The sequence below is a fragment of the Myotis brandtii genome, unplaced genomic scaffold (genome assembly GCF_000412655.1).
Source record: "Myotis brandtii unplaced genomic scaffold, ASM41265v1 scaffold358, whole genome shotgun sequence".
Lineage (NCBI taxonomy): Eukaryota > Metazoa > Chordata > Mammalia > Chiroptera > Vespertilionidae > Myotis > Myotis brandtii.
Window position 1 is genome coordinate 670,816 of NW_005363772.1, and position 11,735 is coordinate 682,550.

Below are 11,735 nucleotides of genomic sequence, written 5' to 3' on the forward strand. Positions count from 1 at the left end.
TATATATATATATATATATGCCTAAGAGACCATTTTACCGGTAGCTATGATGCGCACTGACCACCAGGGGGAAGACGCTCAATGCACAGGCATGGAAACATGGAACAGACTGATGAATCTCAGAGGGAAGGAGAGAGGGGGAGGGCAGGAAGAGATTAACCAAAGATCTTATATGCATACTAGAGGCCTGGTGCATGGATTCGTGCACCAGTGGGGTCCCTCAGCCTGGCCTGAGGGGATTGGGCCAAAACCAGCAGTCTGACATCCCCTGAGAGGACCTGGATTGCAAGAGGGTGCAGGCCAGGCCGAGGGACACCACCAGTGCACAAATCTGTGCACTAGGCCTCTAATTAGATATAGATATAGATATAGATATAGATATAGATATAGATATAGATATATCACTCCTGGGTAATACGTCTTGGAAAAGCTGGAATAAAAAGTAAAATATTAGCCCAGTTAGCATGACTCAGTGGTTGAGCATCGACCTATGAACCAGGAGGTCATGGTTTGACTCCCCGTCAGGGCACATGCCTGTGTTGCGGACTCAGTCCCCAGTAGGGGCCATGCAGGAGGCAGCCAATCCATGATTCTCTCTTATCATTGATGTTTCTATATTTCTTTCTCCCTTTCTCTTCTCTGAAATCAATAAAAATATATATTTTTTAAAAAGCAAAATATTATGTCTCGCTGTAGTGCATTTTTACCATTAAAAGCCACAAGGTGCCAAGCAGGTACTGGTAATATCAGGGCGGGACACTTGTAAAGAATCTGATTGTCCAACCCCTGAGCTGTACACCTGAGACTAATACACAATAATATTAAATCTGAACTGTAATTGAATAAAGAAGCTATGTTATCTATGTCCAACTGCTCTCACCAAATATTAATAATACACAGACCTTTATTATTTATTCCAGATTGAGTCCCACTCAGTGTGATACTTGGATGGAATACGGAGCTATCCATTAGGGGTGGCGTGCAGAGAGGGTGTGAAAGTGGCATCCTGCTCAAAATTACAGAATGCATGTGAGCTGACTTAAATCCTAAGACCCTTTTCACAGGTATGATGCTCTCGTGCTGTTGCTGTCACACTGCAGATACCAAAGCATATAAAGAAAAAACACTTGAAATCAACTGATTAAAAAGGCTTTCTTCATTTTATCACATACAAGTAAATCTTAACTAGCTAGAAAACACACACACACATTCTGACTTTTAAAATTGAAGCAGTTGCGTAAAGAACCAGATCTATTTGCGCGAGTCAGGCAAGAAAACACCAACTGATAGTTTCTCTCTCCTGCTCTCCCTCCCTGCGTTTTCTCCTCCACAAGCCATCTCCATGTACTGCACAGTAATCCATTACAATATGTTCCAACATCTGCCTCCCCATATGATGTATGACCTATTCCATTGACCCTTTTTATGCCGCTTCAGACTTGCTGCTCGTTACTGTGGGAGGATGAGTACTGAGTCTATGCCCGAGGTCACCAACCAGTAAATACATCTCCATTTGGCAAGGTAAGAGGACACTGGCTGGAAAGCTCTTCAAATCTTTATATGCCGGTTCCTATACTCATATCTCTAACTGGTTTAATCTATTGGGAACAATAAAACACTGATGAAATTCCTTTCAGAGTAACGATACGAAGAGAAATGCTTGTTTACCAGGGTGGGGAAGTTCTGTTGTTACCGACTATTCATCATTTAACACAGGAAAACTGAGGATTATGAGAAAGATTTTTAAAGAAAACACTTCTGTTTGCCTATGTTCATAGTTGTGAAACCATTGTTCATTTTAACCCAATAGATTGGGGAGGGGTGTAAGAGTCATCAAAATTTAAAAAAATAGCATTTTATCTCAATACAAAAAGAATTTCTCATCCATAATAAACCAGACTGAGTATTATTCTGCATAGTATAAAAATCAGACTCACTTCCAGAATGAATGGTGGCTAGATTCTTGAAAGTGTAAGGCGCACATAAGGAAGAGCGAGGATTTGCTCAGTGGTGATACTGAGCCAGCCTAGAAGTCTGGCTGCTGCTTCAGGGGTCGCCATAACAATTCTGTGTGCTCAGTGGAAAAAATGAAGGCTCTTAGTGATTCAATAACTTGCCAAAGGTTAAGCAACCAGCAGCTCCAGAAGTATGAGTATCCATGGTCGTTCTCCTTTCTAGCTTGTGCCAGATAAACTTGCCACATGGGGACCCATGTTACCATGTGAAAATACTTTCCAAACTTAAACTTCATGTGATGGAATCATCTCCCTCTACGCAGTGATGGCGAACCTATGACACGTGTGTCAGAGGTGACACGCGAACTCATTTTTTTGGTTGATTTTTCTTTGTTAAATGGCATTTAAATACATAAAATAAATATAAAAAATATAAGGCTTTGTTTTACTATGTTGCAAATATCAAAAAATTTCTATATGTGACACGGCACCAGAGTTAAGTTAGGGTTTTTCAAAATGCTGACACACCGAGCTCAAAAGGTTCGCCATCACTGGTACCGCATTGGGATTCCCCTCCCTGCTGGTCAGTGGAAATAGGATGTCTCCTGAACTCTGAGTCAACAATAATTTCCAAGGCCAAAGGTTAAAGCTTCAAGAGTAAAGGGTTTCTTGATTGTCTGGTGACAGAACTCTACTCTCCCTGAAGAAAGCACAGTCATTCAAGATTTTTCTCTTTAATTGTTTTTGTTTCATTGCTACTACTAATAGACAACATGTATGATGGGTTAAAATGAAAAGGACTGCTTCCTTTGGACTTCCCCCTTATTTTTTTCTTCATTTTTTTCCTTGTAAACCTTGAAGATTAAGACAGTATTGCCTATTAACATTAGTGCTGATTATTTAAGATAAATTGATCTAAATTTCAAGAGAAAGACAGGCACAGAATAACAATAGCAGCAAAAGTAACCATGAGAGCCAAAGTTGATAGACAGATGCTAATTGTATGCTTACATCTTTCTGAACCTTCTCAACAGCCTTAGGAAATAGATCTTGTTTGTATTTTGTGGAGGAGGACACCGAAAGACAGAGAAAGTAAAAATAATTTGTCCAAACAACAGGTAAGAGGCAAAGCTGAGGTTAGAATCCAAGTCTTTTTAGAGAGCCTAAAACTCTTAACCTCTTGCCTTATGAACTTTCTATTTTTTCTGGTCATTTTAATACAGTCGTAGGATCTGAGGCTTTGGGTCAAAGAGTTGGACAAGCCTGAGGAGGGCAATTCCAACAGTGCTGCTGACAGAGGCTGGGTTCTTCTGATAAAAACTCTATTACTGCACATGTAGGGCAGGAAGTAACAAATATTCAAGAGGCCACTTTGCCTAGCATTTTCGCTCTGCTTCTTCCCCTTCGCTACTTTCAGTAAAATATTGTTTCAGTGGGTTTTCTTCTCAATTCACGGTGTTGTAAGAGCATATATAATGTTCTCGGGCAGATCAGGAAGGGCTTCCCTATAAATATAATTACTTCAAATGAAAGTACACACATGGAGTAGGAAAACGTCCTGGCAGAACAGCCTCATGGTGGGAGAGAACAAGACAAGTACAGGGTCCTGGGAGGAGGCCAGTGCGGCTCCAGTGGGGTGGGAAAGATATTTGCAAAAGTAGCTGGAAAGCTGTAACAGCTTAAAGAAGAGGAATGGCATCATTAGATTTGCATTTCCACAAGATTAGTCTAAATATAATAAGAAGAAGTGATTGAAAGGGTTTGGTTCACCTGCAACCCACTTTTAACTGAAGTAACATCTACCTAATCACTTTTTTTTAACATGATTTAAAATTGATTCAAAGTCAATGTAGAATAAATCTGGATATATAATTTTCAACATGCTGAGTCATTCTTATTTAAATATTTGCTCTTTCCTGTATAACTTATACTAAGAATGTAATCCTATGCTTAAAAAATCTATATTTGGCTACAATTCATAGTCACTAAACTTGTTTTTTCTAGAACATTTAAATAGAATAAGACAGACATATTAAAAAGGAGCCATTTGCACCATCCAAATCACACATTATTCTTAAATCAATTAAAATAACAAAAACACACGCTGGCTGCCCCTTGCATTTACAATGTGTTTGGACTTTCATTAGCAACTTGGATCACAACAGGCTTCTTTTCCAATTGCACAGGATACGTTCTTCATGCAGGATGGAAATCATCCAGAGAGCCTTAGCCTGTGTGGTTCAGTGGATAGAGCATGGGCCTGAAAAGTTGCAGGTTCAATTCGTTCAAGGGCATGTACCTCGGTTCATTCTGGGGCGTGTGCAGGAGGCAATCTATGTGTTTCTCTCACACTGATGTTTCTCTCTGTCTCTCCCCCTCCCTTCCACTCTTTAAAAATTAATGGACAAATATGCTTGGGTGAGGATTAACAATAACAACAAAAAATGAATCATCCAGAGAAATAATCAACAATTGTAACTACAGCTTTCCTGCTTTAAATTGATTGATTCATTTAATGCTTACCTATTGGGCACCTATTATATGCCAAGCACTGTTTAGAAACCTAGAACATATCTGTGAACAGAGTTCTCTTCCTTAATGAAAGGATTTTGAATGTTTTTCCCCAAGAGACTTGCAAGATTATAATCTTTCATTAAATCTACCCAGTATTTAATATTCCTCCATATGACATGATGTATTACTTATAATTTCTGTGAGAAAAAAAATATATATATATCCATGATTTCTAACATTTGTAAATGAATATTTTTCTTAAAAGAACTAAAATCATTCCTTAAAATGCATGATTAAAAGATACATGCTACAACATGGATAAACCTTAAAAACATCATGCTAAGTAAAATAACTCAGACACAATAGGACAAATATTATATGATTTCACTTATATGAGGTACCTAGAATAGGCTAATTCATAGAGACAGAAAATGGAATGGAAATTGCCAGGAGCTGAGGGAAGACGGGGAGGGGACTTGGAGTTATTATCTAGTGGGTATAGTGTTTCCATTTGGGATGAATATGAAGCTCTGAAAACATCGTGAAGGGATGTAATGCTTCTGAATTGTACATTTTGTAATGTTTAATGTTGTTAAATGATAAAATTCATAAATTTATTGTTATGCATATTTACCACAGTAAAAAAGCACATGATTAGGAGGGAAATAGAAAAGCATCACTGTTTTTCAGTACCACATTAAGCTTTATTTCTTTAAAACAATTTTTCTCCTAATTTGCTCCCTGGTGTTGGATCATTTTATACATTAATTCTAAAGAACAATTTTAAAGGGAGAAAGAAGTATTGTTATTGTAAAGTAAAAAAGAGATCGGAAATAGTAGCGTCTTTTAAAAACAATGACGAAAAGTTACCCCGGGCTTTGAAAACACATATAAATAAAAAGCAAGAGGCAAGAGTACCTGATTCTAAATCAAGCAAATCAATTAATGCCCATTTCAAATTCATGGTGGCTTTGAAACAGATGCTACTAGGTCATGAGATCATGTCACCCCTTCCCTGACTTTGCAAAAGCACAGCATTTTCCAGTGCTACTGTAACAGGGATCTCTCTCTTCACGTTCCCTTCCTATCCAAAGCCAGCTTCTTTTTCATATTCAGATGACTGTTTATGAGCTCAATCCTGTTTCAACTGTCACTCTTTACATCAAGGAAAGATAGATGGGACACACCAACCCCAACCTAAATGACCTTTGGATGTGACAAGAGTTTTAGGTCAGCCTTGCTAAATGGAGGCCTTGGTGTATCGAGACATGCCTTGGGGTGAAATTTACAGTGAATTTATTATCTCCCAGTGCCCTTTGGACTGCTTCCCACCATCAAACACCATGGCAGCACTTGGAACAGGAAGAAATACATTAACTGGAATCTGATCGTTTTAAAAGGTTACAGCTGCCCAAATATAATTTAATTTCATACTTGCCCTTTGAGGGTTTGGTGTATATTTTCATTTTATGACTGCAATGATAAAGCTCTTAAGATTCCAGGCAATAAAAAGAGAAAAGTATTTTCAGGGTTAGAAGTCTATTCAGTTCCTACTCAATGAGTGAAGTGACAAATTAGCTTTTAAAAAAATCTTAACATTTCTCTTATATTTGGATCATCTCTTCTGCCTCTTCTGACCCTACACTTCAACATTTGGTTGAAATCAGTATGTAAACACCAACTTCTGATCTCAGTCAGCTTGAGAAGAAAAAAAAGATGATAAAAAAGTGAAGATAAAGTCAATCTTATTTAAAGTGAAAATGCCTTAGTGGAGAGAACACATTTTCAGTTGCGTTTCCTCTCATACAATTGGGACAACTAACCCACTAAAGTCAATCAACACCAAATTGACTTACCATTGATCCTGTACTTTTCTAGTATATCACACTTCCACAAACTTAGATGAAGAGTTAAAAAAATCCTCTATAAATGCCATACCACAGCTTCATCTAATTAATTAGTAGATATATTACTATTATTTTATATGCAGACAATAAGAGATATGGTGCTACTAATGCCAAAAATTTAATTTGAAAAAAAGCAGACACAAAATTCAGATAAAGTTACTTTTAGTTTATGTTAGCCATCAAAACACATTTTTAAAAAAGGCAAAAAACCTCCAACTTTTGTTGTTTCCCTTAACTCAATACTTTCCCAGAGACTTAAGAGTTCTTAAATATCAATCCAATAGAGTTTGAGGCAACACAATATTTTAGATTCAGTCTGAGTAATAAGAAAAGTCACTTAGTAAAATTTTTAACCCAGAGAGGTCAAATGCAACTTCAAGTTATATGTATGTTTGTGTACATTCATTCATTCATCATTCTTTAATTTAGCTAATAAATATTTCTTAAAAGATATTGAGCTGGTTCCTGTGAAGTATACACTTTAAAAATATTTCAGATTTTTAAGATGGTACTCCTAACATATGAATGGCAAAAACCAAAAAAAACAAAAACAAAAACAAAAACAAAACAAAACAAAAACCCCACAAATAATTAGCATTTTATGTCTCATAAAACTTATATATATTAGATAATTGTAAATATTAACTACATATTTTATTAGCAAGCTTAAATTTCATGTTGATATGTCACTGTTTTAAAAGTATTTTACATATTATTTAATCTGTGTAACAATCCTATGGGGCAGGCATTAATATCCTCATTTATAGATTATAAAAATGTAGCCTAGCAAAGTTAAGGAGCCTTTCCCAGGTGGTAAATCTACTAGTTACTGGGACCCAAATGCTCTGGACAGTAATGGGAGACAGTACTTACTGTTTTACTCATTTATTCATTTATCCCTCTTTCAGTCAACAAATATGAATTAAATATCCACCTCAAGTAAGAACAATGTAAAAGTAAACATTACCCGGAAATCAATTTCCAGAAGTTCTATTAAAAATAATCTTCCTTCTATTTCTCCAAAGAAGATATAGAAATGGCCAGCGAGCACACAGAATGATGCTCAAGATCACTAATCATTAGGGAAATGCAACCACAATGAGATGTCACTTTGCACCTATTAGGATGACCATTATTAACACACACAGGAACTAACAAGGATTGGTGAGGATGTGGAGAAATTGAAGCTGCTGTGCATTGCTAGTAGAAATGTAAACTGGGATAGTCTCTGTGGAAAACATTATGTCAGTTCCTCAAAAAAATTAAACATAGAATTTCCATATGATCCAGCAATCCCACTTCTGGGTTTATGCTTCAAATACTTGAAAGCAGGAACTGAATCAGATATTTGTACACGCTTGTTCACAGCAACATTATTCATAATGGTCTAAAAGTAAAAACATCCCAAATATCTATCAATAGATGAATGGGTAAACAAAAGGTGGTATATACAAATAGTAGAATATTATTCAGCTTTAGAAAGAAGGAAATTCTCACACATGCTACAACATGATGTATGTGAAGATATTATGCTAAATGAATAATCCAAACACAAAAGGCCAAATATGGTATGATTCCACTTAAATGAGGCACCTCTAATAGAGAATTCATAGAGAACAGTGCCTAATAGGAGCAAGAGGTGGGAAATCAGGTGTTACTGTTCAATAGGTATGGACTTTCAGTTTGAGATGATAAAAAAGTTCTGGAGATGGGTAGTGGTGATGGTTGCACAACAATGTAAATGCACTTAATACCACTGAACTGTACACTTAAAATGGTTAAAATAATAAATTTTACATTATGTATTTTTTACCACGCTAAAACAATTATTCGATGGAAAGTTAATAAAAATTACTAAAGTTTTGGGTCACAATCAGAACTTAAAAAGTAAAAATTAAATGCAACAATTAAATACTTAAAATATGAGAAATTAATATAAGTAGAAAACCAAATGTTTACTCTCTAGGGTATGAACAAAGAAATGGTAGATTCAAGGATGAGAGTCAGAGCTGAAAGCCATATTAAAATGGAGAGATTAAAAGAACACCAATCAAACGGTAAGATAGCTGGCTTCTCTCAGTGTCAGCTGTCCTGGAAGCCAGGTTTAGGCTTTCTGGGCAGTAGAGGAGAGGTGGTCAAAGAGACCGAGGATATGAAAGGGGATTTTGGGAGGATAATAGAACTGTCTTGTTTTCTGATTGTAATGGTGGTTAACACTCATAGAATTGTTCACCCCAAAGGTAGTCAATTTTACTATATGTTATTTTTAGAAATAAACAATAAAAAATGCAATCACACATACACACAGAATATTACTTCAACAACTCTGACATAAACATTTTGGCCTTCCTGGCTAGAAAACAAAGCAGGAAAAGTGAGATTTTGATGACACTGTAGATTATAAATATTTTTTAAAACAATACAAAATTTAGACTTTGTATTTCTATAACCCTAATATGTCCATATCGGTATAAAGAATGAATAGCAAATGGTTTGAGTGTGCAGGAGGGCAGATAGCTGGGGATCACCACCCATCATTTGAGATAATAGGAATATAAAGTACTGTTAGTGGACTATTAAATAAACAAGGTGAAACCAATTCTTTCCATTTCAGCTGATGCTAAGAAATCAATTGTGCAATACTTAGCATAAAAATAACGAGCTGTACTTCCACCTCTATGTTTTTCCTTTCCAGGGGAGAACTCGCACTTCTTTCAAGTACAATTTAAAAAACATCCCAATTCTAATGGGAGAGTGGGTAAAAATAGGGCTGTTACTGTGTGGAGGTTTAAATGATTGCCTCTATCATTGATGTTTGCATGGCATTATTTGGCCTTATTAATAATAGAGAAGATAAAACTATGGATGAAAACACCTCTAGCCTAGTATCTGTAAGATCATTTAGGATGTTATCAATGATATTTAGAAAAAAAAAGCCAGATATATTTTTCACTCCTTACCATTTGGTATTCCCTATTTCAACTCTCAACTCATTTGCTCATATCTGAATTACTTAAATGTTTCACCAACAGCAAATATTTCTAAAGGAGGTGGTTCCTCTATTTTCACAATTGTGGGAAAATAAAAATAAAGTAGCTAGGAGCCCAGAACTTGATAAATAAGAGAAAGGAGAAAAAAATTGAGGAAAAGAGAAGAGGGGAAGAGGTAGAGAAGGATTAACAGAGGAGGGTAGCTAAAGAATAAAAAACAAATCAAACGTTAAATGAAGAAAAAGGAAGATTTAAAAGTGAAAAAGAGAGAGAGAAATATTTTTTAAAAATAAAAACAGAAAGCTAGATTTTGGGGGAATAGGTTCATATTTTAAAACCCTTGGCAGCCCCAAGGACAAAAAGTTTATAGTTCCCAAACAGTTGACTATGTAATTCAAAATTACAGAGCATTCTGATTACTGCTATAAGCTATTTTATGTAAATTGTTATTTGTTTCCAGATAGCCCTTCTTTTCTTGTTGTTATGTTGCCTATTGGGGAATCTAGCACTGGTCTGACCTTTGCATTGTCCTTTTCATTCCATGGAGATGTAATGGGAATAGTTAAAACTTTCTTCCTAATAGAATCTTCAGAGTTAGCTTGACTATTTTCAAGTCTATAAAGCATTTCTTTTGAATGCCTCAGATCAACAATTGCCTCATGTTTTCTTTGACAGCACATGAGTAAATGTATCCATCAAGCAGAGAAGTCCATTTTTAAGTTGCAAAGTCTCCTCCTGGCTACTTTCATTAGAGCTTATTTTGCTTCATATTTTTCCCTTCTTCCCAGATATGTAGGTAGGACAGATCTACTTAGATGTATTTTAAAAATAAGTAAACTTGTGTCCTGGCCAGGTTAAATGACTTGAGACCAGACTCACACATCATTTCAGAGGCAGGTTGAGACTAGAACCCTTACTTAAGGCATATTTGGTGAGCTTTTTGGGAGGTAAGAGGATCATGATAGACCAACAGCTTTGGTTACCTTTATTATGCTCTAACTAGCCACCCTCGCTGAAAAACTCTCATCATTATAATGAAACACTACAACTTTCCAATAACACATGACTTTCCCTTCAAGGAGAAAAGTTTGCTCCTTTCACAAATAATCCTCAATGTCATAAAAGCCAACATGCTCCAGTAACTCATATGGAGTGAAAAGAAATGGAGAGTACCGTATGGTCAAATTTCAGAAGGAAGCATTTTTTAAAAAAATATATTTATTGATTTCAGAGAGGAAGAGAGAGGGAGAGAGAAATAGAAACAAGGATGAGAGAGAAGCATTGATCGGCTGCCTCCTGCACAACCCCTACTAGGGATCGAGCAGCAATCCGGGCATGTGGACTTGATCGGAATCGAACCCAGGACCCTTCAGTCCACAGGGCAATGCTCCATCCACCAGCTAAGGCTCAAATGGAAACTTATCTTAAAGTAACTACAATAGATAGAGGGGCAACATTTTCAACAATTCCACCATATTCCAAAATGGAAGTCATTGTGATTTTAACTACCACTATGACTTTTTCCAATCTGTGTTGAAGTTCTAGTAATGGTGAAAGCAAGAGAATATTGTTGCATGTTGAAGGCATTAATGATGCCAGTACAATCTTAATTAAAACAAATCATTGGGGAGCATATTTTAAGTCTGTTACTCAACTTCTCCCCATCTACTTTATTTAACCAAAGAACAATTGGGTAAGAAAGAAAGAGTGCAGCATTAAAGGAAAGGTCAGGATTGAAAAAAGATAGAGTAAGTAAGAGTTTGTTTCCCTTCTTCCCTTTCTTTGTATGCCCTCAGTTTGGCAAGCCAATACTGAGAAACTTCCACAGGAAACAGCAAATTTGAAATATGCTGGGCTGGTGTAAGCTTTTTATCTGAAAAAAATCGAAAGGGGCTCTATTTTCAACCCTCGTGAGGACCCTGGCCAACCAAACACAACTCAAAATTGGAATGTGATTTTTCTCCTTGGTCTCTTCTTAGAACAGTTCATTCATGACTGTAAAATCTTATCTGCATGATTATATAATCATCTTTGAATACTATCTTTCTTCTAAGAAGCAAATGAAATATCAACAAGACTTGTGATGTAAACAATCTCACTTTGAACCTTCTATGAACAAATAGATATGAAACAGCATGCTTCTCTGTTGTTTTGTTTTCTGGGTTCCTTGATCTTTCAATAGCTTCTCACAAAAGAATTAATTCCCAGAGCACAATCACTGAACTCAGCAAAATGAAAGCAATCCAGGAGGTTGCCATTGTCACTAATATGCAAATCCTACCTGTTATTTTATTCAGCCTTAATTTAACAGTCTAAATGCAAAAATAGCAATCCCCCCTCATTTTATATGAAACAACTAAAAATTACAT

General features: G+C 36.1%; 1 protein-coding gene across 6 annotated transcripts in view; it reads right to left on the bottom strand.

The window, feature by feature from the left end:
- The window catches only part of SOX5 (SRY (sex determining region Y)-box 5), a 414,575-nt gene that overhangs the window by 95,353 nt on the left and 307,487 nt on the right, over positions 1–11,735 (bottom strand). The window lies entirely within an intron of this gene.